This window comes from Petromyzon marinus, chromosome 4, assembly GCF_048934315.1.
Source record: "Petromyzon marinus isolate PM22_M1 ecotype Great Lakes invasive population chromosome 4, UKy_Petmar_22M1.pri1.0, whole genome shotgun sequence".
NCBI classification, from domain to species: Eukaryota; Metazoa; Chordata; class Hyperoartia; order Petromyzontiformes; family Petromyzontidae; genus Petromyzon; species Petromyzon marinus.
In genome coordinates this window covers 6,321,840-6,349,790 of record NC_133670.1, presented here as the reverse complement: position 1 = coordinate 6,349,790, position 27,951 = coordinate 6,321,840, and the positions used below count along the sequence as shown (strand labels likewise).

At 46.2% G+C, this 27,951-nt stretch overlaps 2 long non-coding RNA genes across 2 annotated transcripts in view; one reads left to right on the top strand and one right to left on the bottom strand.

Moving 5' to 3' along the window:
- Positions 1 to 13,356: 13,356 nt before the first annotated feature.
- LOC142906738 (uncharacterized) overlaps positions 13,357 to 27,951 on the bottom strand; it is a 35,727-nt gene continuing 21,132 nt past the window's right edge. Inside the window, exon 3 of the long non-coding RNA XR_012930469.1 lies at positions 13,357 to 13,831. This is a non-coding gene — a long non-coding RNA (uncharacterized LOC142906738). The remainder of the gene's footprint in view (positions 13,832 to 27,951) is intronic.
- Positions 13,767 to 18,487, top strand: LOC142906736 (uncharacterized). The gene is made up of 3 exons (XR_012930468.1): positions 13,767 to 13,857; positions 16,806 to 16,861; positions 17,035 to 18,487. It is a non-coding gene; the product is annotated as an uncharacterized LOC142906736 (long non-coding RNA).

The following is a 27,951-nucleotide window of genomic DNA, read 5'->3' as shown; positions in this document are numbered from 1 at the left end:
CGTTTGCCCACTGACAAAGAAATGATCAGTCTATCATTTTAATGGTAGGTTTATTTGAACAGTGAGAGACAGAATAACAACAACAAAATCCAGAAAAACGCATGCCAAAAATGTTATAAATTGATTTGCATTTTAATGAGGGAAATAAATATTTGACCCCTCTGCAAAACATGACTTAGTACTTGGTGGCAAAACCCTTGTTGGCAATCACAGAGGTCAGACATTTCTTGTAGTTGGCCACCAGGTTTGCACACATCTCAGGAGGGATTTTGTCCCACTCCTCTTTGCAGATCTTCTCCAAGTCATTTAGGTTTCGAGGCTGACGTTTGGCAACTCGAACCTTCAGCTCCCTCCACAGATTTTCTATGAGATTAAGGTCTGGAGACTGGTTAGGCCACTCCAGGACCTTAATGTGCTTCTTCTTGAGCCACTCCTTTGTTGCCTTGGCCGTGTGTTTTGGGTCATTGTCATGCTGGAATACCCATCCACGACCCATTTTCAATGCCCTGGCTGAGGGAAGGAGGTTCTCACCCAAGATTTACGGTACATAGCCCCGTCCATCGTCCCTTTAATGCGGTGAAGTTGTCCTGTCCCCTTAGCAGAAAAACACCCCCAAAGCATAATGTTTCCACCTCCATGTTTGACGGTGGGCATGGTGTTCTTGGGGTCATAGGCAGCATTCCTCCTTCTCCAAACACGGCGAGTTGAGTTGATGTCAAAGAGCTCCATTTTGGTATCATCTGACCACAACACTTTCACCCAGTTATCCTAAAAATCATTCAGATGTTCATTGGCAAACTTCAGACGGGCATGTATATGTGCTTTCTTGAGCAGGGGGACCTTGCGGGCGCTGCAGGATTTCAGTCCTTCACGGCGTAGTGTGTTACCAATTGTTTTCTTGGTGACGATGGTCCCAGCTGCCTTGAGATCATTGACAAGATCATCCCATGTAGTTCTGGGATGATTCCTCACCGTTCTCATGATCATTGCAACTCGACGAGGTGAGATTTTGCATGGAGCCCCAGGCCGAGGGAGATTTACAGTTATTTTGTGTTTCTTCCATTTGCAAATAATCGCACCAACTGTTGTCACCTTCTCACCAAGCTGCTTGGCAATGGTCTTGTAGCCCATTCCAGCCTTGTGTAGGTCTACAATCTTGTCCCTGACATCCTTGGAGAGCTCTTTGGTCTTGGCCATGGTGGAGAGTTTGGAATCTGATTGATTGATTGCTTCCGTGGACAGGTGTCTTTTATACAGGTAACTTGCTGAGATTAGGAGCACTACCTGTATAAAAGACACCTGGGAACCAAAAATCTTTCTGATTGAGAGGGGGTCAAATACTTTATCCCTCATTAAAATGCAAATGAATTTATAACATTTTTGCGTTTTTCAGGATTTTATTGTTGTTATTCTGTCCCTCACTGCTCAAATAAACCTACCATTAAAATTATAGACTGCTCATCTCTTTGTCAGTGGGCAAACGTACAAAATCAGCAGGGGATCAAATACTTTTTTCCCTCACTGTAGACCCAGAGCGAGAGGCACAGACCGACATAGAGACGGAGGACACACGGACATGTTTACACAGTGAGACACCGCAACAGTATATTTCGAGGACATTGTGTGTACAATGTACTCCAAATATGCGGATTGGCAACAGCATCATCGCCATCAGCAGCAGCAGCAGCATCAGACACGGCATCATCGTGCAAGGGTTGGTGGAGCTCCTCCCCTGTGGGCGTCTAGGACGAACAGTGACCCTGTATTTGCCAGAAGGTGATACAGCAAGTGGACTAATCCCCATTTCATATCTGTCAACTCCTTATCAGTGCCCTACCTTATTAAAAGAACAATTCAGACCTTATTGGTCACCCCGTGCCCTTATAAATCGCAACGTTCATCCTACAAAGTCCCATCACAACAAGGGAGACACACAAACAAATAAACACAATGTGTGTTGTTGTTGTCCGTATTGAAACGGATGTATGCCGTATGGACCTGAAAACTCAATTTCACTGTACACGAATACGAGTAACCCGTATTGGTTGACAGGTTTGGTATCTGTCCCTTCTGGAATATTTTTTTTAAAAATGAAACCCAATGTAAGACCCTCTTCAAAAAGAGTAAGCTTTCGTGTTATTATTCATGTTAAACTCGGCGTGGCCGTCCTGGGTAAATGAGCAATTTTAGTAGTATCATATGTAACACGATTTTTGTTCCTGGGTAGTAAGTGTTATTTTATTATTGCTTATGCCTCAAAAGTATAGAAAATGGCTATTATTATTCACCACAAACTTTGCGATTGTGACCAGGACTTTATGTGAAGGAATGACACAAATGCACACCACGTTTTCTCATCGAAAATAGGCAAATTTCAAAATATCACTGTCCTGTTCACTAAAGTTCTTGCTGAATAATAGCCCTTTTCTGTACTTTTGAGGAATAAGCAATCATAAAATAACACTTACTACCCAGGAACAAAAGATAAAAAAAATTGTTACACAGTGTAATTAATGGAGTGGATTATTAACTTTGCTTTTGTGTCCTGGTCACAAAAGCAAAGTTCGTGGGGAATAATAGCCATTTTCTGTACTTTTGAGGCATAATCAATTAAAAAATAACACTTACTACCCAGGTATAAAATTAAATATATGTTTTATGTTTTTATCATCGTAGCAGCAATGTGCAGCTACAGATTCAGCTTCTGCGGCTCCTGCAGCCTCTGAACGTGGCGGCGGCGGAAGCAGCTGAGCCAATTACCCAGGCACACCACCCCCACCCCCCTGGGTAATGAATTCCCTCTCCCACTCATCATGTGAACATTGTTGTTATTAATGTATCATGCCCCTCCCCGCCGCCTCCCCCAGTGCGATGGGATGCGCCTGCTCGCAGACGGTCAATCATATACAAAAGGCTTCGAGATTACAAAAACCGACACCTATTTGTTATTTTTATTTATTTTACCAGGTAAGGCCCACTGAGCTATATAGCTCTTTTTCAAAAGCGACCTGGCAATCACAAATGATAGCTCAACGCAGTGGCTTATCATCACGTGGAAATTTATAGCAGTAGCCAAATACTCGAAGCGCTAAATGTGGAGGGAAAACCGAGGGACCCGGAGAAAAATCCACACGACCACAGTGAGAACACGCAAACTCCAAATATACAGGCGTCAGGCTCTGAATCGAACCCATGACCTCCTGCATATTTGGCGAGGGAGTTAACATCTCGCCATCACGGCAGGGCCCAGGGCAAAAACCCAATGTGTGGGTCCCCCAACGCCTTCAAACCAAACCAGACCTCCCCCCCCCCAAAGCTCGGGCCCAGGGCGGTCGCCCCGATTCGTCGTACCCTAGGGACAGCTCTGCCTACCGGTTCTCTTCACAACAGAACCAGTGATACTGGCCTATTTGTTTTAACTAAGGCCATAATGACATCATAGAACCGAACAACTCAACACATTGATCAATAAGGCTGTGGCCTTAAAAGTACAAAAAAGTCGACGGTTAGGGTAATGCCCCCTCTGCAGCGCACATAAAGAGAGAGAGAGAGGGAGGCCAGAGAAATGGAGTGAATAGTTGCAAAGTGCACTTTACACCATGGGGCCGGATAGGAATACTATTTAAAACACATTTCCTGATGAGCAGTTACGATTTGGCAGATTAATAGCTTCCCCTAACGCCACGTAACCATTGTGCTGTCAAACACGACTACAAATGTCAAGACTCATTTAATTGGTAATAGCCACGACTCGTTGTGTGTCTCGCGTTGTTTGCTTCAATATTTTGGCAGGAAAAATACATTTAGAAACAGAGTCGTCAAACGAGCAACGATAATCGCCATATCCTGATATTTCACAAAACGGACTAAACGATTATCGCAGGGCGTATCGTACGATGACATATCGGGGATATATCGCCATATGAGGGGGTTAACAAAAAAACCCTCGACAGAGCGGGCGATCCATAACTTTGTAACTCACAGTATTTGTCGTTTCGTATTTTGACAGCAGAGGGCACTAGAGACCTTGAAAGAGCGACGGTCAGGTGCGCGGACACGTACGGCGAGTTTGTCAATCCACTGCTGGATGAGGGCCACCCCACACATGTGTGGGTCGCCGTGGGGTGGTGGCGGTGGCGGTGGTGGGGTTATTTGACCATACTTCACCACGGTGGCTAGTGCGGGGTGATAAAGGTGGGAGAAATGCAGAACAACAATGCGTTGTGTTGCCCTGCTATGCACCTCCCGTTCTCGCTCGTACGTCCTTGTTCTTCACAGGTGGTGGGTGACGAGCCATACACTCACTATCCAGGCTCAAACCCGCTTACCTTTGGAGATCTGACACATTCTGGAGTGATTTGGGTGCTGTGCTGTGTATATATATACACACACACACACGGTAAATTGTCCGTGAAGGTGAATGCACGCTCACGGACATTAACTTGTTGTAATCATAACACCGTTGCAGGCGCCACCGTAAGATGTGTCCTGTGGGGCTGAACACCACACACGGATCATTTGTGTGGAACATGCCACAAGGTACAAAGGTTTGTGCTGTGTTGTAAGTGGAGTACTTTTCCGAGTATACCAATTTATCAGGCACCGCTCCAATTTCTTTCCCACAAACTCAGAACATTCTAGAATTCCACGAGACATGGATGGGAAAGGGGGGAGGGGTGTAGTGATGGGACGATGAGTGAAATGTGAGATACATATATATTTTTTAAATGCAATACATAATGTTCTATGTAGCATTTAAGCAGTCACAGATGGGATGCTATAATACCACGCTTTTTTTATTGGAACATTACAAATTTCCTTTACGTCAAGACTCAATTTGTAAACTCACGGTACGAGCTGCAAAATATTAAAATACGTTTACTGCCATGTCTGCAAACACATTTCTGAATGGCTTTAAATTACCAGCACGACCATAAAAAAAGGACACGTAACTCGTGTATCGTGCCTGTATAAGAAGAAAGCTGCCTCATCCCGAGTTTGCATGTCGGCTAATGTTACGCACATTGAGAGGCTTTATCCTCCAGGCCGGTGGTGTGGGGTCGCAGCGGGCCTTCATCACCGCCCACTGCTGAACGTGTCGCGGGAGGGAGGGAGGGTGGGTGGGGTTGGTGCACCCCCGGGCGGCTTGGCCTCCCGTTCATCTTCCAACGTCAACTCAGCGCTCGGCCGACGCAAATGGGGCCCGACGCCAGTGCGCCACTTAGCACGCTGCCTGCCTAAGATAAGGGCTTGCCGCCGACTGACCACCCCGGCTGCGGTGGACCATGGCCAGGATTCAGGTCGAGAGGCTATTTGGCCTCTCGTGTGCGTTTGGGTCATAACCTATTCTTGGCAATATCCCCCCCCCACCCCCCCACAAGGACGTTATTCAGTTAGACGCTGGACCTGCGAAGTAAAACACTAAGTGGATCGCATGCGTTCTGGGCTGGTCCATATTTCGCGCAGTATGTTGAGGCATTTTCATTATGTATTACTTCAGTTGCATGCTCATGGGAATTACCAGTACATGATAAAACACTGCTACCGCAATAGCTCATACCCAGAGTTGAGTTAGTGTGTCTTTATGGTCCAACAAGTGTTGGACAGTAATACTTTCTAATGGAAGCGCTGAACCAGTGGTGTAAGTTCCACATTCCTATAGCGGTAGGCCAGGATCTCCATTGTACAATCACTTTTGACTGCAAGTACAAATCATATGCAGTCCACACAGTGACATTTCCCCTACAGCAATGAGATGTTTCTGAGCCCGCACTAAATTAAGTCGCGTTTATTATGACAGCTGCCGTTTCAAAAATTCTGGGCATCCTAATCATCGGCTCCGTCGCTAATGACTAACAAGCCAATGAGTACGCTGTACGTGTATGCCCGTCCTCTATACAGTACTGCGTGTCTGTGTGTGCGTGCATAGTGTGGAGCGTGCATGTTTGCTATTACCACATCGGAGTTTAAAAATAACTTTTTTTTCCGCAAAGACACTTTGGCACACTGGCCAAGACGACCCCAAAAGACTGGGCGCTGTCTGCTGAAGCCAACCAAAAGTGCATGGGAAAGAGAGGGGGGCCTCTGGGTGGGGGGGGGGGGCACAAGTTTGATTTGCTCGTTGCGGCGCAAGTCGGGACACTCCGAGAATCCATTTGGCTCTCAAAACAACGTCGGCCAGCCCCTGGCTAAGTCAGCAAGGGCAGTCTCCGCTTAAACACACTGCGTGAGTCTGCAGCTTTCACTGTTTGTTGGTTCCGTTCTCGTGCAGAAATAACTACTGCGTTTCATTTGGCTTAAATCATAAGCCCAACACACACACACACGTACAACGCTTAAGACCTTGAGACTCTTTTTTTGAAAAGATCTCTCAAGAATCTTATGCTTTAATTCGGGCCCACCATGAATGGATTTTTGAGTGTTATCCCCTCTTCTGTGCAGGGGTTTCACTCGGTACTCTGGTACTCTCCCACTAGCAAAACATTTCTGAATGAATCTGACAAACATCCGATTGCAGATCCCTCCTGTGAAAAAGCATAAATAATCTTGAGATTGTGCGAAGCTTTCCTGCATACATAACGTATCACGGTCATTACCCCCCACGCTCACAGCAGAAAGTTGGGAATGCCCCTGCAGTCTGCGGGTGTTTTTTTGCTCAAATTTCCATCCTGGGTAAATACAACCAGCGCAATGTTGTGGGAAATCAACGGTTGATTTCCCCGGAAGACAAACCACGCCAGTGTGGAAGTCTTATGACATGCTTGGGACATGAGCACCGCAAAATGCTTAATTTAGCAGTGAGACAATTGAACTGCAAACAACAAGAACAAAAATGTCCTCCAATCCAGGGGGCCCCAACCCCCGGGCGGTGGACCGGTACCGGTCCGTGGCCTGTTAGGAACCCGGGCCGCACAGCAGCAGCAGGAGGTGAGAGCGGTGAGTCCGCGTTGTGGCCCGCCCACATTATTTTATTATTTACCACTTCCCTCCGCGCCTCTTTCCCGCACTGCGCACTTGTCTCAGTCACGTGGTGTTGGTAAGCCCACAAGCTCTAACCCCCTAGTAGCCAAAATGAGTTAAAAAAAACACGTCGCTGGAGAACTTCTTTGAAAAGGGGGAAAGACCCAATGATGGAACCCCCCACCCCACCAAACTCCGGTCCGTGACAAAATTGTCTTCCACGAAACCGGTCCCTGGTGCCACAAAGGTTGGGGGCCGCTGCCCTAACCCACGGATGACAAACGCGTGTCCGCTGTCGAGCACAAGTGCGGTGGATGCGTTCGCTCACGCCGGCGCGCAGCGTTGGTGCCAAGGGGTCTGTCACGACCCGGCTTCTCCGGGCCTAATAGTTGCGCAGTTGAGTGCTGTTTGCCTCGTGCGTTCACGGGTAGGATCCGGTAAGCGTGTTGTTGTGTCGCAGTGTGAAGCGGTTTTGTTTTTTTGTGCGCACGGCGTCGGCTGGGCGAGTTAGATGAACGAGCAGTGAGAGTACAACAGGACTCGCAGTCATTCTCGATTGCGCACATTGCTTCGACCAGTGGTTCTTCTTCTTAACCTGGGGTGCGTCATGCCCCCACCCCCCCGGGGGGTTACGAGATGATGCCCTTTCGGGGGGGGGGGGTTGCTAGACATGGGCCGATTTATTTTGAGAAGGTAAATCATCGAAACACCAATTAAGCACCGGCGCTTACGTACAACTATTTTGCCTCAGCACACCTATGCGTTTATTAACAAAAACAACGTGCGATCGAGAACCTAAACGGGCGGTGGGTGGTGGTGGTGGTGGTGCAAGGTTGCTGTGTAAAGGTTAAGAACCACTGACTTTGACGATTAAAACATAAAGCGCCCCACCCCCCCCCCCCCAAAAAAAAAATGAATCCAGAAGTTTTGTTCACCGTTGACGGAGGCTGAACGCGATCCGCACCTGCCCGCAACGCCGTCCCCTTTCCTAACCCCGCGTGGGAGAGACTCTTTCATTCCATGTCGTCGTCACCAATCTTTCGCGACCTCACACTCGGCTGCGCTTCCCCACCCACCCCCTCTCTCTTGCTTTCTTATTCCCCATCAACTTCTTCTTCTCCTTCTTCCCGTGGACACTCAAATTGCAGGTTAGGTAGCGGTTGCAGATTCTAGACACGGCCCGCGCCACAAACACGGGGAGCGATCTTCGGATCGCACTTCGTGCTTTAGGCTGCTTCCCCTGAGAATCTTTAAGACGCCAAAACAAAAACAAATCAACCTTCACGTAGACTTTCGACTGACCTTTGTGTGCGAGCCTCCACGTTCATCGACGTCGCGCACGACGCGTCCGCTGACACGTCCGCAGCTTCTTCCAACACAACCGGCTAATCGCAATTGTTTTAGTCGACAACGCGGAGGAATCAAGAGCGCGCTCCGTGTGTCTCGACTGACAGATGGTGCAACTCGACGAACGATGTCCCAAACCTGTGGCCTCAGCCGTTGACGCCCGTTGCGTTGTGCACGGATGTAAGTCATTGATTGCTTCTGGAGTGCAAGAAGAGCTCTCAGACTCTGACATGAAATTTGTCCACGTGGGGGTTTTTTTTTTCGTCCCAACACCCATTCCCCCAAAGGCTGACATTGTCGTACAACTGTTAGGTATGAATATAAAACATAGCGAGGTCTGGCGCCGTTGAAAACAACAACAAAGTTACTCGGAACAACTTACGGTTAGTCAAATGGAATGTGTGCTTACAGGGCCCCTAAATGCTGTGCGGCCTTTACTGAACACGCGGAGCTTGTGAAAATAATCTGAATAATGTACTGTTTATTCTCCAATAATTGTTGTTCATTATTAACAGTGACCATCCTGTGGAGAGATTACACCCACCATGGCAATGTGGATTCCATGCATATGCTTGACTTTTCTTCCTTGTTCACATCTACGGGGAAACCATGACATACTCTTTGGTTCTATTCGGTAAAGTCACGTAGGTAAAAATAATAATAGGGTTTTCCCCCTTTTTTCTGGCAACAAAACTGAAACCTTTTTACAAGGATTCATGTCTGCATTAACCACAATACTTGCAGTCAAAATGCAAACAAAAAACACACTCTGATAATATATTGGCATTGTCCTTGAAACTGATTGGTCCACACCAGAGACAGCTTTGTTTAGAGCCTCATCTCAATTGGTGCGAGACCAGATGACGCCTTTTGGCGCCTTTTGGCGTCCTCTGGTCTAGCACCAATTGAGACGAGGCTCAAAAGAAAGCTGTCTCTGGTGTGGACCAATCAGTTTCAAGGACAATGCCAATATATTATCATAGTATGTTTTTTTTGTTTGCATGTTGACTGCAAGTATTGTGGTTAATGCAGACATGAATCCTTGTAAAAAAAAAAGGTTTCAGTTTTGTTGCCAGAAAAAAAGGGGACAAACCCTATCATTATATTTTGGTACTGGCGAAGGAGGTCCAATGATGTATTGTACTGCCCCGTGATTCCCTGCACTGTAACCGGTAACGGCGTACATTGCCATGGGAATACCACAATGCAATGTTGATTGTTTCTCAAACATGAGAAGGTCAATGCTCACGTGGCGGTGGCCTGAGCCAGCAGGTGGAAGTTACACATTCCCGTAGCAGAGGCAAGTCTCTCTATAAGATAAATGACTTTTCCCACAATGTTGTAAGTAGAATGGCAGTCTCTTCGATAAACAAAGGAATACATTTTGCATTGGCGAGTTTATCCATGAGCATACAAATATCCATGACAGAGTTTTTTTGGGTTAGATTACGTAAATATAAATGTGTCGTTAGACCCGCCACCACACGACACAGCCAATTAGTAAGGTTTGTCACGTAAACAGAACGTGCCAATTCGTTTCTGGTACACAACACCGGTGTGTTGGAGAGCAAATCCACAGCATTTACAATCTGAGTACAAAAATAAGTTACGTAATTTACAAACATGGCAATTATGTTACGAAAATTAATGAATCATTAGTTATGGGTTTTGTCTTTAAAATACCCAAATATGCATCATTCTGTCTAAAAAAGCCTTGTGGTAGAGTGCCTCACTTTCAGCAAATGCCCGCAAAAGCTTTCAGAAACCAAGCTTCCTCTGATTCCAAGGCAATAGAAAATGCTTCAGCAGCAGCTAAAAAATACCAAATCGTAGCGTTGGATCAACAGTAGTGAGGAAATGTCCCAATAAAACAGACGCGTAGCGTGCTACTGCTAGAAAGTGGTCTGTCAATACAATCAGCAAACAGAACAGTGCCTTTCAAAGCTGTAAAAAAACACACACACACACATGAGGGCAGTGGCACGGTCACGGCGAGCGAGTAGATTGTATTTAATATATCGAGTGAAGCGAAGAGTTCCACGACTGAATTTCATTGTCATTGCGTGTAGGAAATATATCGATCACCAAATACTCAACAACACACATTGTTAGTTTAACACGGAGGCTTTCGCGACCGCTATCCATCCATGATAGAGGTCTTTTTGAAGCTAGTTGTAATTACTGGCGAAACGTCGTACACAGATTGTAAATGTTGTGGCTTGGCTCTCCAACACACCGGTGTGCTGTACTAGTGACGAATTGGCCACGTTCTGTTTACGCGACAACCCTTACTAGTTAGCTGTGTCGGGTGGTGGCGGGTATTAACTACACATTTATATATTTACGCTACATAACCCAACAAAACTTCTGTTATGAACACACATTGTTGTAGCGTCATGTATCCGTCGTGTAGTTATCTATCTATAAAAGCCACACGTGAGTCCAAATTATATATATATATTTTTTTACAGGATGGTCCCACTTTGGGATGTGTGGAACAACACCGATGACATCGCAACGTCTCAAGTTACGGGAGGAAACTGGAGGGACCCAGAGGGAAAAACCCGTGCAGAAGAGGGGGAGAACGTATAAACCCTCACGCGGTGAGGTGCCCGAGTCAGGAATCGAACCCAGGTTCCTCCACCCTGCCGGCCAAGTTAACATTCGCGGACTTTACCGACGTCGCGTTTCACGCGGTGTTCACTTCACACATCACTAATTAAGCCCTGACCATTCATTAAACGAGAAGCGAATGGCGGCAGAGTGCTACTATAAATAATTGAAACCCGTCATTATTTATAGCAACACTGTGTCAGGACCAGGGAGCACACACACACACGTACCCGAGTGTGCTTGCGTGCGAGCGAGTTTGCTCAAAATATGATTTATGGCACCGATAGCCCTTGTCTGCCGCAGTTGTACAGACCAAGGACTATTGACAGAACGGTTAATTTATAACCCCTGACACCGGTTTCCTTGTGCCACCTGATAATTTTCTAATCTGGCATGCGTGATATGACACATTGACCCCAATGGTTCTACTTTGTGTTTGCAGAATTCGTGGAGGCACTCCTGCAATGTCTGCAGACGTTAAACGACAAAGGGCACCGCAGGGGCAGTCATGAATACATAACAACAATAACCATACGGGGATACAAATGTATACAAGGTAAAGGCGCTGCCCTGCAATTGTTCGCTCATACCACTGCTGGCAGAGGGTCCTCCACCAGAGGGAGCTCCACATTGAGAATCACGCATTGAGATTCTTTAGGTTATTTTTGATGCTGTAAATATCCAAATGATAAGCCACTTTGTTGAGCTATCATTTGTGGCCAGGTCGCTTCTGAAAAAAATAAGTCAATACCTCAGCGGGCTTTGCCTGGACGGGTGGGCATAGTTTCGCGTTATATTTCTACGTGTTTGGGTCATTTGTTTACCTTTCTTGTACCTTTGCACTGCTATCAAGTTGTTGAAATGCGTGTTGTTGTAACGTTCTTACCTGCCGTTACTGGACATCTGTGAAAAATAACTTTAAAAGCTCATCGGATTCCTCCAGTTTACAATCCCTTACAGTGCCACGATGCCACAATCCATTTCCATAGTACGCAAGAACTGATCGCATCGCTCCATCTCCACAGTAGTTGCCTTCAAAAACGCAGTGCCATTCCATCAGCACTTTCATCCATCTTTCGTTATCCACCGCTAGCCTACCATTTTTTACGCGCCTCCGATTAGCACGGTTGGCTACGTATGGCGCGAAAAAAGGTTCAACATGCAGTGCATACATTGCATCCTTCCCGATCCCGCTCACGTTTATGGACGGCCAATATGTTGTCGCTGATAGTCATTTGTTCCCTTACGTGTGTCCCTTTTACCGTCTTTCCATGTCATTCCCAGCATGACCCTCCCCATGCTTCGTTGTGCACTTGTAGTGACATCGCGGATATCACGGTGGTGTGGGTGTAATACCGGACCTAAAGGGGCCCAGTGAGCGCTGAATGATAGCGCTAGGTGGCACCACGCTTTGGGTGCAGTGCCGACCCTACAGGACAGGGTGTGTGGGTGAAGGATGAGGTTACTCGAGGCCATGGCACTCTGGTTGACCCGGGAGGACACGTGACCAGTTAAGTCTACAAAGGGGCCCCAGGAGGGGGCTGGGGGTGGTCACGTGATTGGGACCCAGATCCTTCCCGACGATTCTAGAAGGTGGCCGTGGCCAAGGGCGGAGTCGGCCAAGCCGCAGATAATATAAGCCGGGTACCGAGAGGGACCGGCGTTGTTCATCCTGAAGAAACCTTCGTCAACGTTCTACGTTCTCCGAGTCTCCAACATGTGGACCTGGACGCAAGCTGTGGTCCCGGCCTGTAGTAGCAGTTACGTTGTAATCAGTGTAGTTAGCCTGGTGGTCACCACCTGGTTAACTACACCAGTTACGTTGTAATCAGTGTAGTTAGCCTGGTGGTCACCACCTGGCTAACTACACAAGTTATGTTGTAACTAGTGTAGTTAGCCTGGTGGTCACCACCATAGGTTGTCATTCTGTTAAGGGAAAGTTACCCCGTGTGTTGGAGTTGAATAAATCTGTTGCCTCCAAGTCTACGTCTGCAACTCAGTTGAACTTACTACACACTGAATCAGTTTTTCCCCCATGGCATTTGTCATCGTGTGTGTTTCTGATTCAAGTCATCACTGGGAATATGAACCGATTAAAACAAATAGATTTGCTCTAGTACATCAGTAACTCCTATTTTTCATTATCAATTAAGAGTTCCAAAAATCAATGAGGCCCTCTCTCGTTCACCTCTTAAATCACATCGTTTTGCTCAAGATCAAGCTTGTAATGATGTGCCTGCAACATTTATTGGTAAACTTGTTGTCCGTGACATTTGTTTTGCCCTTAGCTTGCGTGTGTGCGTCTGTTACCCGCGAAGTTCTTCAATGAAATATCCCGTTACCGATTGCTGTATTCGCTTCTTTTTGGTGACTGCCAATACAAGTGGGAGGGAGGGAGGGGAGGGAGGGGGTGGGGAGGGAGGGAGGGGAGGGAGGGAGGGGAAGGAGGGCTCGGGGTGTGTTTGCTTGCGAGCGCGTGAAAGGGGGCCTCGTGTCACAGGCGCACAGGCGCAAAGAGGCCTTCTTCAGCCCCCTGCACAACGTCGTTGGCAACAACAACAACAACAACTGGCAACAACAACTGGCACTAGCCCAATTGCTCCCGCGCCCCCCCCCCCATCCCTAATTTCTGCATTACAATTTTCAACAGGAATCTAACTCGCATCATCCGCTGCACACACCGTGGCAGATGCGGATAGCCAAATGCACAAATGTAAAATAACAACAAAACAAAACAACTCTCCAAGCAGTGTGCGACTACGGTGGGTCATCCAGAACACACCGTACAACCTATAGCGACGCAATGCCCCCGATCCACAAACACGAAGGTGGACACCGTCGCGCTGATGCACGCCGCTGCTCCGGACGCGGCCATCTGGCTTGGCCGCGTGAACGTAACGTTGCTCTGCGTCTGCATCAGCCATACGAAAGAAGAAGGTGAGAATACTTTAATTTCGTATAGCGTCATTCATTCTCATGGCATCGCCAAACCGCTGCACGTTGCTGCTGTGATTATATATGAGGGCCAAATCCCATGTACAGCCACTAACAAGCAAGTGCAAAACCCGGCTGCTGAGAAAAATAAAACAAAGCAATCTTGCTGACAGCATCACTGACTCCTCGTTTATATTTGTCCTCTACCATTCCCATCGAACGGCGGTGGTAGATGAAGGCGCACACCACGACTCGTGTCAACTCTTACTTAAAAAAAAGTGTATTCTTTGGGTCTTTCGGTAAAGCCACGTAGATAGAAAAAAAAATAATCAAAATAATAACAATATCACGACGTTGCGATCGCAACACAGGCGATCGTCTTCGGGTGAAAAACGAGTGGGAAATCTGTCGAGGCAGGCTGTTTATAAAGGTTTAGAGATGGGCGGTGCAGCTAATGTTGGAGAGGTCTCCGTAACCTGCAGTATGTCTGCACCTATCAAAGAGCTGTTTTTTTGTTTGCCTCGGCAGATTTACCCCTCTTTTTTCACCTGAAGACGATCGCTTGTGTTGCGATCGAAACGTCGTTATATTGTTATTATTTTGATTATTTTTTTATATCTACGTGGTTTTACCGAAAGAACCCAAGAATATGAATGCTTGCAGTCACGAAAGTTTTGAGTCAAGATTTAAAAAAAAATTTGTTTATCCATTGACGTCGTGCTGCGCACGATGGTTCCAACAAATAACGAATTGGAGGTGAATCCACAGCTCAAGAATCAGAATTGGCAAATCTTTATTTCGTACCGCAGGGAAAAAAAAAATCCGGATGAGAATTTAAAGCTCTTGTATCGCAGATGTCCATTATGGGCTGCTCGGCAAGTTACAGCCCCGCAGAGTCGTTGCGTCGCGATGAGAGGAAGGGGCTTTTGGAGCCGCGAGTGCCGCCAAACGCCGAGTCCCCCAAACTCTCAAATCCACACCGGTATCAAACTCCCACGATCGCTCGCCCCGTCCCTCTCCCTGTCACCGCACTGCGCTAAGTTTCAGTCACACCTCGCCCCGCTTACTCTCCTCACTTCTGCCACACTCTTTAACTCGTCGCCTCCTCGACACCTATGTTGAACTTCTTTCACACAACCAACCGTGTTAATCCTCCTCATCCTCCTCGCCCCCAGTCTCCTCTCTATCTGTCACCCGCTACCTGCGGCCTTCATCTGTACCACCGGTGTCGCTTACATGACCCTCTCTACGCCCTTCGCGGACCGTTCACCATCCTCGTACATACGACAATCCTTACCCTCAGTGCCGGATTCTCCTAGTAGCAAAAGTAGCTACATATGTAGCTACGGGTCCCGCACTTTCAAGGGCCCCGTGCTAAATGCTTTCAAGCTATCTCTATTACTATAGTCCTATACCGCCTTCAACTTTTATGAACGACTGGGTGTTTAAGGTTAGCGATTTGTCGTATCATCTGGCTATATAGCAAATGAAAAAAATACAATAACTTTACTATGCAAGTTCCAAATATGTGCGTTTTATATTGATGTGTTTTTTCATTTAATTTAGGGCCCCTTCATAACATATGCTACAGGCCCCGCACTAGCTTAATCCGGCACTGCTTACCCTTATCCTCACAATTGTTTCCCAGTACCTCTCTGACTCCTCCCTGCTTCCCCCCTGCATTGAGGCCTATCTCTCGGCCCTTTTAAGGTCATCACACAGTCTCAACGGACAGGTCCCTTGGTACATCCTTCATAATAACTTGTGGATTTTTTTTTTATGAACGACGCCTCCATATGCGACTGCTTCAGAATAGCGCCTCTGAATGGCAACAGCCAAGCATTTGGAGCACATTTGTCTTTCCACAATCAGATAAATTTCCACGTGTGTGGTCAAATCATTCCTATGTTCCCCTTGCTCAAGTGGTTTATAAGCTTCTAAAATGTACATTATTAATTTCTCTATGATCTGCAAGGACAGTTTATATATTTGTGTATGAAAGAATCTCGTGGGTCTGTATTTCTTAAAATCTGTTTCCTTTTGAATAGAAGGAAGCTGGAGGGGTAATTCGCCGGTTGAGGTATTTCCTTTCTGCGTAAACTTGACAGGATTATGGCAGGAGTGGACGTTTACTTAAAGGACTTTAAAGTAATTCGTCTTCCTCCTTGAAGTATAGTCTGTTGTTCTCCTATAACGTGGTTGTAGTTGCGTGCCTGAAGAACACCGCGTTATGAAAAAGTCGCGTTATAATAAATAATATATCATTTAGGGTGTAACGCACAGTCCGCGATAACACGTGGAGATGCGTATGTAGGCTGGAGAAAGACTTGAGGCGTGTGGGTAGCGTCTAGAAGCATCCAGCAGCATCCCACCTCGTGTGATGCTATGCTGAGGCAGCCGCACAACCACTTATTCCTCCTCGCGTGACGTTGTTCTGTTCACTCCATCGCGTTATATCCAATTTGTATCCGCGTTATATATAAAAAAATGTGTTCCCTATAATAATATCCATTGCGTTATATTCAATTCGCGTTATGAAAACAACACGCGTTATAGTAGAACAGACTGTATATAAAAGCACAAAAACAACGTTACAATAATGTAAAATCCAATTACAAAGTTATGGGAATGTGATATCATGAGAATTGACATTTCATGACATGTAATATCGTATAGTATAATAGAGAAAACATGATATTGCACCTCGAGTGAGTATATTAGAAGATTGATATGTGGTAAACCACACTTTATGGAGCATGAAGGAGTGATCTAGAGTTGGTTAAAGGAAACCCAGTGAAGCAACGGAAGATTTCGTTTGACGAGGCCCAATCCATGAAACCCTTTTTAGCTATCATTTCATAACATTTTGACAAAATAGTGCCCCTTTATAGAGAAGGCAGGGCCAATTTTTTTCCGTTTTCCTGCCACCTGCCGACCCCAATGCACTACAGGACACGGAGTGGAATGGTCCGCGTGGTGACATCTGACATGTGGAAACCGCGGCCAGGTATGTGGCATTACGATGGCATCTTGATGTCGATTTGTACACCGGGTGCACATGCGGTCAGCCGTTTTGGCTCCGCTATTTGCAGAGCTATTTGCCCAATGTGCACAACCATTCCACAAAGTGCACACACGCGCACACACACCTACACGTGTGTGTTTGTGTTTGTGTTTCAGAGCACTGGAGCTTCATTGGCCAGCCCCGTCTGTGGGTGGGATTATGTCATTACGTCAAGGCACTGTGGCAGAATCTCTTCGTCGCATCCGTAACTTGTGAATGGCACTCAGCGTGTGCGGATGGTTGAACGGGATGGCTGTTGCACAAAGCCAGACAGTGCTCCATTCACGAATTGGCCCCACGAAGAGTCGTCTTCTGGAAACATTCAAACACAGGATGTAGTCATCATAGCAGATGCACTGAGAGAATGTCGTCTCAGATCGATGTTCAGATGTTGACATTGCTGGTTAGCTTATCTTGGATGTGCACATTGGCCATTCGGGAAGCCGACGTGCGTAGCTAAACAACTGTAGCATTACGAGCCAAACAGACTGGGATCACTCGGTTGCTCCTCTCTCCTTTGCTGCGTTGATTTGGAACGTGCCGAGATTCCGTCGAAAATTCCTTCCTGACATGCACTGCTCCCGAACCAGGCACTCCACAAGGAGGTGGAACACAATTTGGGGTTGTCCTTAAACGTGTCCTTGTATCGCAGTGTCTGCCCGCCGCATTTGTGATTGCCTTTATCCAACCTACCGGACGTAACAGCATTTGGGGAGTCTGCTTTCAATTATTCCGTGGACCTGACCTAATGCAGCGCAGCACAGCTTTGGTCGCTACGTTATTCCACGCGGTGCGCAGCAATGCCATTCGATTTGTGATGCAGGTACAGAGGTAGGGAGGGAGGGGGTGGAAGGGGGGGGGGGGGCATGAACGCAGCACAGCGAGGTGACATTGGCGTTTGGTGGCATCGCATAACGGCTCGTTGCGTCAACGTCTCTGGAGTCCATGAAGCTATAAGCGGTGCTCCCACTGGCTTCATGGCACGATCGCTGATGTCGGTGTCGGCGACAATAGGGGAGGTCACAGTGCACTTCCTATGTGTGGGGAAACGCCGGGCCACTTTAAATGCCGAGTCGTACATCCGTATCCACGCGCAGGTCCTTTAATAGGCTGGTTTCTTGAATCGCCTCCCGTTTTCGTTACAGATGGTGATTTTTGTTGCAGTTTGCGGAGACATTTAGAGAAGAAAAAAAAAACATAATCTTTTCCCGCATCACAGTTTCTTGAGTGTGCAATTAAAACACAGTCAATATGCGTGATGTATTTTTGCAAGTTATCTTGTGTTTGTTTACTTGGTCTTAGGTTACGCGGTATCAAAACTAACCCGTCGTCGGTTCAGAACTGCACGCAGATATTCCAAACTCCCGTTGATGCTTCTTTCAGCACAGCTCTGAAGAATAAGCCGGAGAGAATCGTAGCCGGGGAACACGACTTGGCAACGGAAAGACAGGTCAAATAGAAACTGGCTCAGATCATGTTTACTTTGAAGCTATTCCATATTTGTCACACACATCGGGACTGCTGCATTGTGTTTAATTGACCCAGACATAAACCAAAGTCTGGTATATAACCAAGTATTTACTGTTAATAAACACAGTGCAATTAACTATCTCGTAGTCCCTTGTATTTTTTGGAATGAATTACCCACTGCAGATTGAACTACTTGGGAATGTATTAAAATGCATTCGTAATTGGAAAGATTTAGTTTCCATGCGTTCTATCTAAAATTGTACATTTCACTTTTAATACATCATGTTTATAGGATATGAAACCAGCCAAAACAAATGCATTTATAAAAAAAAAAAACAGAAAACCCTTTTGCTATCTCACTGTAAGTTTGCCAACTCAGAAATATTTAAAGAAATGAAGTGGCTCAAATCAATATCTCTATGATCAATTTACACATTACAAAATTACCATTTATGCTTCAATGGACAATAACATATGTAAATATGTTAATGGTAATTATAATGATGTTCATAATCCTAACAATGAATGAGGCTATACAATGCACATGCTAGACATGTGGTCACTGGGCCTGCTGCAATTAAGCATGGCAGTTCCCCAGCTGTTGAGTCTGGAGGCCTGGGAATGCAGGCATCTGTCTAGGTTATGAACAAGCTATCAGACCCCTTGCCCACACTCAAGCCAGGTCCAAGCACTCGCTGTGGGAACCATCTGCATCACATCTATGTGGCCATTTCTCTGCCAAATCCAATTAGGGGGCCTCATTTGTAGAGAACTCGGGCCTTTGTCTGCGCCCTATTAATTGTGAGCCATCGGCACAAAAGGACACAGGATTTAATTATGAGCCATTGTGCTCCTCTAGGAGAAGATGGGGGGGGGGGGGGGTAATTGTGAAAAGCTAGATTTCGGTGGGGAAGCACAGGGACACACCTGAGTATTACGGAAGATTTTCCCAAGAAGACTGGGGACCGCTGCGAAATAAAAGAAATTGGATGGCGTGTAAGGTTTCAGCTTGGAAGATTTATCTAACCCAACTCATTACCCTTTGTCACGGGGGGGGGGGGTCTCTTTGATGGCTCTTTAGTGTTAACAAAAGGCAGCCAATTTATTTAATGGGCCACCTGTACGCAGCAAAGTGAGAGCGCTATTTCAGCCACACCACAAACTGGCAGGTAGACAGTTGCGGAGCACAGTTTAATGCCACGGTTTATGTGAATGCCTATTGGGTTACTCCACTAATTAGCTCCACAAAGTTACTTCATAGCCAAGGCTCTAAGGCCTATTTCGGTCAAATTTGAAGGCACAATACTTAAACACTTATCTAGCCACGTGAATCTCAGTTTGGTTTTTACTTACTGAACACTTTCAATCTTTGCACTATATTCAGATATTGCAGTGGTATTCTTGAGTATGAGTGCATCTATCAATATGCACCGTAAGATACTGCATACTGATATGCACATCCAAGTGCCTTTTCCCTAAAACACTAAAAAGTGTGCGTGTGTTTTGTTTAAATATACTCTCACTTTCACATGAGCACACCTGGTTAAACTACACTCACACTTCTGTGTAGCTTATTTCACAAGCACAGTTCAGTGTAGAATAAATGAACGTCAAATATCGGTCCTGACCCATCAACTGCCCACAGTCAGTTCAGTATTTGTGTGCGGGGTAACATTCACTTTCCTCGGATGTTCGCTTATCTGACCGTTTCACATATCCACCTATCCCCAAGTCTCTACGACATGTGACGTTTCACCGCAGTTATTGACGTACAACACACATCTTAGCGTGTATCTGTTTGGAGGATAACCACGCACATCCCGTTCAGGGAGCGGGTGAGTAATTTACATGTTCACATCTCATCAGAATGTTTTTTTTTGTTGTTAAAATGTTACCACGTAAGGCCCACTGAGCTACATAGCTATTTTTTCTGGAAGAAACCTGGCCACACAATATAACAGCGAAGTTCGCTTTTCGCGTGGACATTTCAAGCAGCCAAATACGTTAAACGCATCCGGAATACCCGGAGAAAAATCCACACACCCGCAGAGAGAACATGTAAACTCCAAATATACAGCAGGCGTCGGGGTCGAGAATGAACACACGACCTCCTGCATACCAGGCAACGGAGTTAACATCTCGCCAATGTGGTGCCCTGTCTATCCACGAGCATTAAAAACGTTTCAGTTTTTAGTTTCATTTATTAGGTATAGCCCTGTGAGCCATGCGGCTCTTGAATCGGCTGCAACCGCAACAAACAAAAACATGAACAAGGAACATCTTAAAGTGACTACACGCAACAGAAAAATTCAGGAAATAACAGCAAAGTCTTGCGTAACATTTGTGATCGTGAGTCATGGTAAAATGAGCAATGGAATAGAGAATTCTGGGACGGCCGGCTGATCCACAAGGCGTTGTCCATCGTCTGCCCTCCCTGGTGGTCCCCAGTGGAATGTTGTCTCGGATGATTAGGGCATTTTGACGTGAGCTCCTCCTTCATGGAGATGCTCTTGCCGTGTTCCCATTGGCCGACCTCTTGTTCTTTCTGAATGACTTCGTTTCTGTTCCATGTAAGAAGTTGGTAAGTGCGCTTAACTTCCTTTACAGTCTTTTGTATCCTGGGATGAATTTCTCGCTGAATATTTTCTGGGTCGCTGTTAGACCGGAGCAGGCACCTGACTGGTAACCGCAGTCATACCGAGAGGTATTCTGGATATGGTGTTTCGGGTAAAGAAATACTTTACGGGCCACTCACCCGGACAGACAATTATACCCTCGTTGTGTTGCATTGTTGGTATTGTTACCACTTAGGTCCATTTATATCCGAATGATTTCTCGTTTATTTTTCCAGGGTGTTGCATTGCGTCACTTCCCCGAACCCTAATTTGCACATTGGCTGTGAAGAACAATGGCCCAGCTATAGGCTGGGTCTTGAGCCATTCCAGGAACCAAAGTATGCCGGCCAAGAACCCTCGCCAAAGCAACATCTGAGTCTTGAACCCTTCTCTCCTAGTCATCATGGGCAACAGATGTTTTGCTATGCATTAGCATGGTTGGCTACGTACGGTGCGAAAGAAGTTCAACATACATACAATTAAGACCGAAATAAAATCGTCCAGCCAGCAGGCTGCAAAAATAGACAAGGTTGTCCAGTCTCTGCAGCAAAGTAAGCCAGTTATCGAAGGCTGACAATCCGTCAATGCTACGTTTTCACACCCCATTAGAAATCGGGGCACACATCTCGGGAAAGTTGCCAACCATCTAACAGCTGATCTGATGTTTCCGGAGGCATATTTACATTGCCGGAGACTGCAATCAAATCCCTACAAGCAATTTCCACCTGAACAATCATGCAGCAGATGCCGCCCTCGATGTGCCCTTCTGTGGGAACTCAGCACGCTATGACTCCACTCCATAATATCTAGGGGTCATCATGGACAGAGGCATGACCTTCAAACCCTCGCATTAAACATATCTGTGAAAAGACCAAATCAAGGATCGCCTTGGCACAGAAACTTGCAGGAACGACCTGGGACGCCTCTGCCACTGATCTACGCAGTGGCAGAGTTACTGCACTCCATGCTGGTCTGGGAGCTCGTTCACACCACTGCTAGATGCACAATTAAAATAACACGTGGCCATGCAACTCAAACTATGGAACACTGTAGTCTGCGTTCCTTAAATTCAGCAGGGACAGCAGAACTACACGAACTCTCTCCTGAATCCCTCTCGTAGGCTTCGACATTGGCATTTAGTTCCCAAACATATTGCCATCATACGCAATAATACACTAGAATTTACATGTTATACAAGCTATAAAATGTTAACGTTACATTTATGCCAATTAAGCCGATAAAACTGTGCAAATTGGACAGCAAAAAAGACAGATATAAATGAAGCAGTAAACATTTAACAGAAACTTGGCTTTGAATTGTAATCCCAAACCGTGACAATCAAATGTCATGGGGGAATGAGATGTAACATATGCCTAATGAAGCATGCCCAGTATACTGCGAGTTCCACAGAAGCTGTGTATGGTGAAACGAAGGCAAATCTATCCACGAGCATTACAAACGTATCAGTTTGGTATACAAAATAAAGCCATGATCCCCGGCTTCCACTATAACTAATCACCAACATAATTGTCAATTTCTCAAGCTAGTCAAAATAACGGAACGGAACGATCTGGAATGCTCATTCATACGCAATACGTGTGCAGACACTTATGCAAGAAGAGGTTTTTTTTTTTTAAACAGTTTCCAACGCAATTAAATAAATTTCAACTAAAGCCAACAATCATGATTTGAAATCATGCCAGTTTTTTTTTCTTTCTGTTTTCACCCACTCTGCCAGCGAATTCCTCACATTCCTGCCCTGGCCCCTGCCTAATCTCATTATCCCTTGAGCATGTGTTAAATTAATTGTCCATCTTGCAAATGGATGCGCGGCAGGATTCCCGCACCCGGCTCAAATCGACGACGATGCACCAGTTGTCTCAGTGCGTCCAAACCCAGCAGGCGACAGAGGCCTGCCGGGCCTGGGCGAGCTTGGGCAGCGGCCGGGGGGCAGCAGTGTGGTGGGCAGCACGCTCCCGAGCACCGCACCGCACCGCACGCCTTTGGCGTGGTCCCATTGTCCCTGCGAATCTGGCGCCGTGCCGTAATTGCTGCGTTGCACAGCCTTTCGCCCATTCACCAGCCCACACAATTAGGCAGTAATTCATTGGTCGCTCCATTCAGGCAGCCGGCAGCCCTCTGATGGCCCTACCATTGCTTGGTCACCATCGTTTTCCCATCTTACACCACGCTTCACAAAAGGCACCTTCCCATCACCCCCCCCCCCACCACCACCACCCCTGCCCACCACAACCCCTCAGCTCAGGATGTTTAGAGTGCGGCAAGCCACACTCATATACTCTTAGAGGCAGTGTTTAGTGCCCCTGTTTTGAATAGAATTACTTCATAGGGGTTCCTCTGGGGTTGAAATTGGATTCGAACCCAGGACCTTCCTGCTGCAAGGCTTAACTATATAATTGTTTTATTTTTTTGGCCAGGTAAGGCCGACCTAGCTATACTGTATACCTCTTTTCAGAAGCGACCTGGCCACAAATGATAGCTCAACAAAGTTGACTCATCACGTGGAATGTTATCGCAGCCAAGTACTCTAAACGCGTGTTTCTAAATGTGGAGGCAAACCCCAGAGAAGCAGTAGAAACATCCACGTGACCACGGGGAGAAAGAGAGACGCGCAAACTCCAAATATACAGCAGGCGCCAGGGCCGGGATCGAACCCACCACCGCCTGTATACTCGGCGAGGGAGTCAACATCTCGCCACAAGTATAACTAACCACTGCGCCACCCTGTCATCCAAATACACACACGACTCTTCGACACAGTTTCAGTTTTCAGTTTCAGTTTATTTATTTTGGTGTAGCCCTGTGAGCCATTCGGCTCTTGAATCGGGTGCTACCACAACAAACAAAAAAAACAAAAACACGAACAAGAAAACATCTTAAAGTGACTATGTGGTGACTGTGCAAACAGAAAATCCATAGAAAAAAAAACCAGCAAAATATTCCTGAAAAAAAGCACCGCACACCAACGCTGTGTTGCAAAAAATCCCAGTGGGATGCAAAGTCAAACAACAACATACAACAACAACCACAAGGAAACTTAGATTAAGGCCATCAGTCTAACTCCGCACTACAACAAAAACACAAACATGGTCCAAACCAAAAAAAAAAGTTTTTTCGACACGAGTCTATTAAGAGTGTCAAGGTGAGTTGTAAATCAGACAGCGCATGTCTTGCTCAACAAGAGCCAGCGTGCTCGCCCCTGTGACGACTGCGTTGGCGTCATTGTTTGTGCTGTCGCACACCGCCTGGCTCTGGGTGGCCACGAGCAATGCGGTTCGGCCATTTGGGATTACAAATACCTCCCCACCACCCCCAGCCCTGTGTAGCCTGTAATAACAGACTGTTGGGGCAAGAGGCCGTCCATAAATGACGTCACGCGATTTTGGACGATTTTTTACCCCCCCCCCCCACATCTTCGTCACACGGCGTCACAAAAAGTCAGACCCCCCCCTCAAATATGACGTCACAAAGCTCTGCTCCCCCCGTCCCCCCCCCCAAAAAATAAAATAAAACTTTCTTCAAATCGTTCTAGATTTGAAGTTTCAAATCGCTTCAAAGTATTGTCATTGTAGTGCGTTATTTAATGTGGCGCTGCACTCTTATGTTGTAGGAGAAAACATTTATTAAAAAGTCTATTTAATTAAGTTAGAACGTGTTGTTTATATTTATTTAAAGTTGCGCATTTTGATGTGACGTCACATTTCTCAACCCCCCCCACCCTCGTCACACATCGTCACAAATGTCTGACCCCCCCCCCCCCTCTCTAGGTGCGTGACGTCATTTATGGACGCCCCCCTCCCCCCCCTAGCGCTGTTAGCGAGCACCTACGAAGGCCGGCAAGGCACGCGAGCGGGTGGGCGGCCCGCACGACACATCGTCTCCCCGGCGACGATGTGGGGCTGAGTCGACCCAGGGGAGGCCGATGGGCCAGCTCAGATAATCGTCACTGGTGGTGATGGCCCTCAGTGGGACTCGAACTCGGCTCGTCGGGTTCCTTCGTCGCAGTGCGCTAGGCGCTTAGGCGCAACGCAACCGCTTCCCCCCCCCTACTACGTGCACACAACCGCGCACGTGTTGCTGCTGCTCCTGCAGCAGCATCGTCGCTCGGTGCCAATAATGAACACAGTGGCACTTATTTTCCACATGAGCTCACGCCGGCTCTCTTAATCGGCCCTGCATGGTAGCCCGCCTCGAACCACAGTTGCTACTTCGCACCTTTTGTGCAGCTTTGAGAAAAGCTCGCACGCTGCGTGTGCTAACTTCTTGTTAAGCGGGGGGGGGGGGGGGGGGGGAGGGGGGTGGGGGGTAGCTTTTATTGCACAAACATGGCAACTTGCCTTATTCTCAGTATTGATTCCCGTCTTTCGGTAACAAAACAGATATGCGGACAATACGTCCACTTCATAAATATATATCTGTCCCTTCACGTAAACAAAAATAGACATGGCCTTCCGGGAGTACGTACTTTCACCAAAATTAATTTCGCACATGCACAACTCTGGACCGGTTTCAGCATACAGGGTCTCATCCGCAGGGTTAGCCTTGCTTCAATCAGTGCTGGTGAGCTGCCAGATATAGCAGGCAAGGCCCCCTGTATTTAACATATGAGTCACAGTTCGACAGGATATTATATTCTGTAATACTGTTCAATATCTTGCCGCGGTGGTAAAATGTTGACCCCCTCGCCTAGTATACAGGAGGTCGTGGGTTCAATCCTGACCCTGACGCCTTTACGTTTGGCGTTTGCGTGTTCCCCTCGTGGTTGTGTGGATTATTCCCCGGGTCTTCTGGTTTTTCCCTCCACATTTAGAAACATCGATTAGAGTATTTGGCTGCTATAAATCTTCACACGTTGATAAGCCACTTGGCTGAGAGATCCTTTGTGGCCAGGCCGCTTCTGAAAAAAAGCAATATAAAATGAAAAATAGATCCGTTCGTATCATTAGACCTCTTTTGCCAGTACCAAAATATAATAAGGTTTTTCCCCTTTTTTCTGGCAACAAAACTGAAACCTTTTTACAAGGATTCATGTCTGCATTAACCACAATACCTGCAGTCAAAATGCAAACGATAAACATACTATGATAATATATGCATTGTCCTTGAAACTGATTGGTCCACACCAAGGGACGGCTTTCTCTTGAGCCTCGACCCAATTGGTGCTCGACCAGATGACGCCAAAAGGCGTCACACAGCTCAAAGACAATGCACTATCAAAGTAATGAGGGCTCGGGGTGAGCATCTACATCATTAGACCTCCTTTGCCAGTACCAAAATATAATAATAGGGTTTTAAAAATATATTATCATAGTATGTTTTTTGTATGCATTTTGACTGCAGGTATTGTGGTTAATGCAGACATGAATCCTTGTAAAAAGGTTTAAGTTTTGTTGCCAGAAAAAAAGGGGAAAACCCCTATTATTAGATCCGTTCGTAGTTTTCACTTTTTTTTATTTAGTTTTATCACACAACGTAATCATTAACGTGGTCATGTAGAATGTACTTATATTCTCGACAGTGACCCTCATGAGTATTCTGTCTTTGGAAAGCAACTGTGGTGCATTTTATGCACGTAAAACATGGGTGTGTTTAACCTTTGCTAATGTTTTCACTCTTAATTTGACAACATTTTCACGGCACATTTTGACTTTAAAAAAATCCGTGAAAAATGGGGTAGATGTCTTATTGGGCTGCTTAATGTAAACGATTTAAATGTGTCATTGTGTTGGGTTAGTTATACTGTATATATTTAGATGTAATTTTGACTCAAATAAAGCATGACCGGCACATGGAAAATATGACCGAGTGTCAGTACCTTGTTTTATTTCCCGTTGCTCACTGTATACAACCACTCGCACCAAAATAAACATTCTAATGGCAAGTTTAAACAAAACAAAATATTAAATGGATGCCGTGCAAGGCTACAGAGTTGGGTCACAATGTTCTCTTGGCACAACATAAACGTTGGGTGGTGCGTTTTGTCCTCAGTCGTGGCCCTGAGTGCTGCAAATGCCACGCTCCTATGGCAAGGGCCAGTTTATCCATGGATAAACCACCGCCGGCTATTCCCAAACAAAGATGTACTTTATTCTTGGTTCTTTCGGTAAAGTCACGTAGAAGGGAAACAATAAAATAATACAAATATATTGAAAAAAATTGTTTCCCTTCTACGTGGTGACTTTACCGAAAGAACCAAGAATATGAATCCCTGCAGTCACGAAAGCTTTAAATCAACATTTAAAGCTGTACTATGTTTCACTAAATATACGTGCACCAAACCGTGGCCCATAAAAAACAAAGACTTCGCACTGCCCCTATAATACACTCGAAAGTAGTGGCAGCTCTCAGACAAAGCGATTGAATGGCTAAACCATTTGAACTGAATATATAATAGTTGCCCTCCTTTGGTAATCATCGCCATCGCTATACGTGTGTGTATGTGAAGGTGGATTGGTGGTGCAGTGAATTGCGCACTGCGCCACATAACTGGCGACCTGAATTCAACTCCGAGCCACGGCTCACGTGAGTGGTGACTGATATATTGAACCGGCCCTGGTTTTCTCGCCCTCACCAACCCACACTGATTAGCTCAGAGAAGTGTGATTGGCACAGCATGGGGAGGCCTTCATCTAGCAGTGGACTGACAAACGTCTGTTACAGACTCGGGTGCCTGTATATGGAATACATCAGAATCAGACTCTTTATTTATCCTGGAGATACCCGATGAGCTATGAAGCTCTTTTTCACGGATACCCAGTTGGGTCGGGTCAGAAAGTTACAACAACAAACAGCACAAAAATAAAACGATCGGAGTGCAAAGTAGAGGAAAGGTAAGCAAATCACTCAAATACATACACGTAAAATAGATAACGTCTAAAAGTTCAAATTGCTCAAGCAAATCAATTCCCAGGCTTGGGCAAGGCAGCA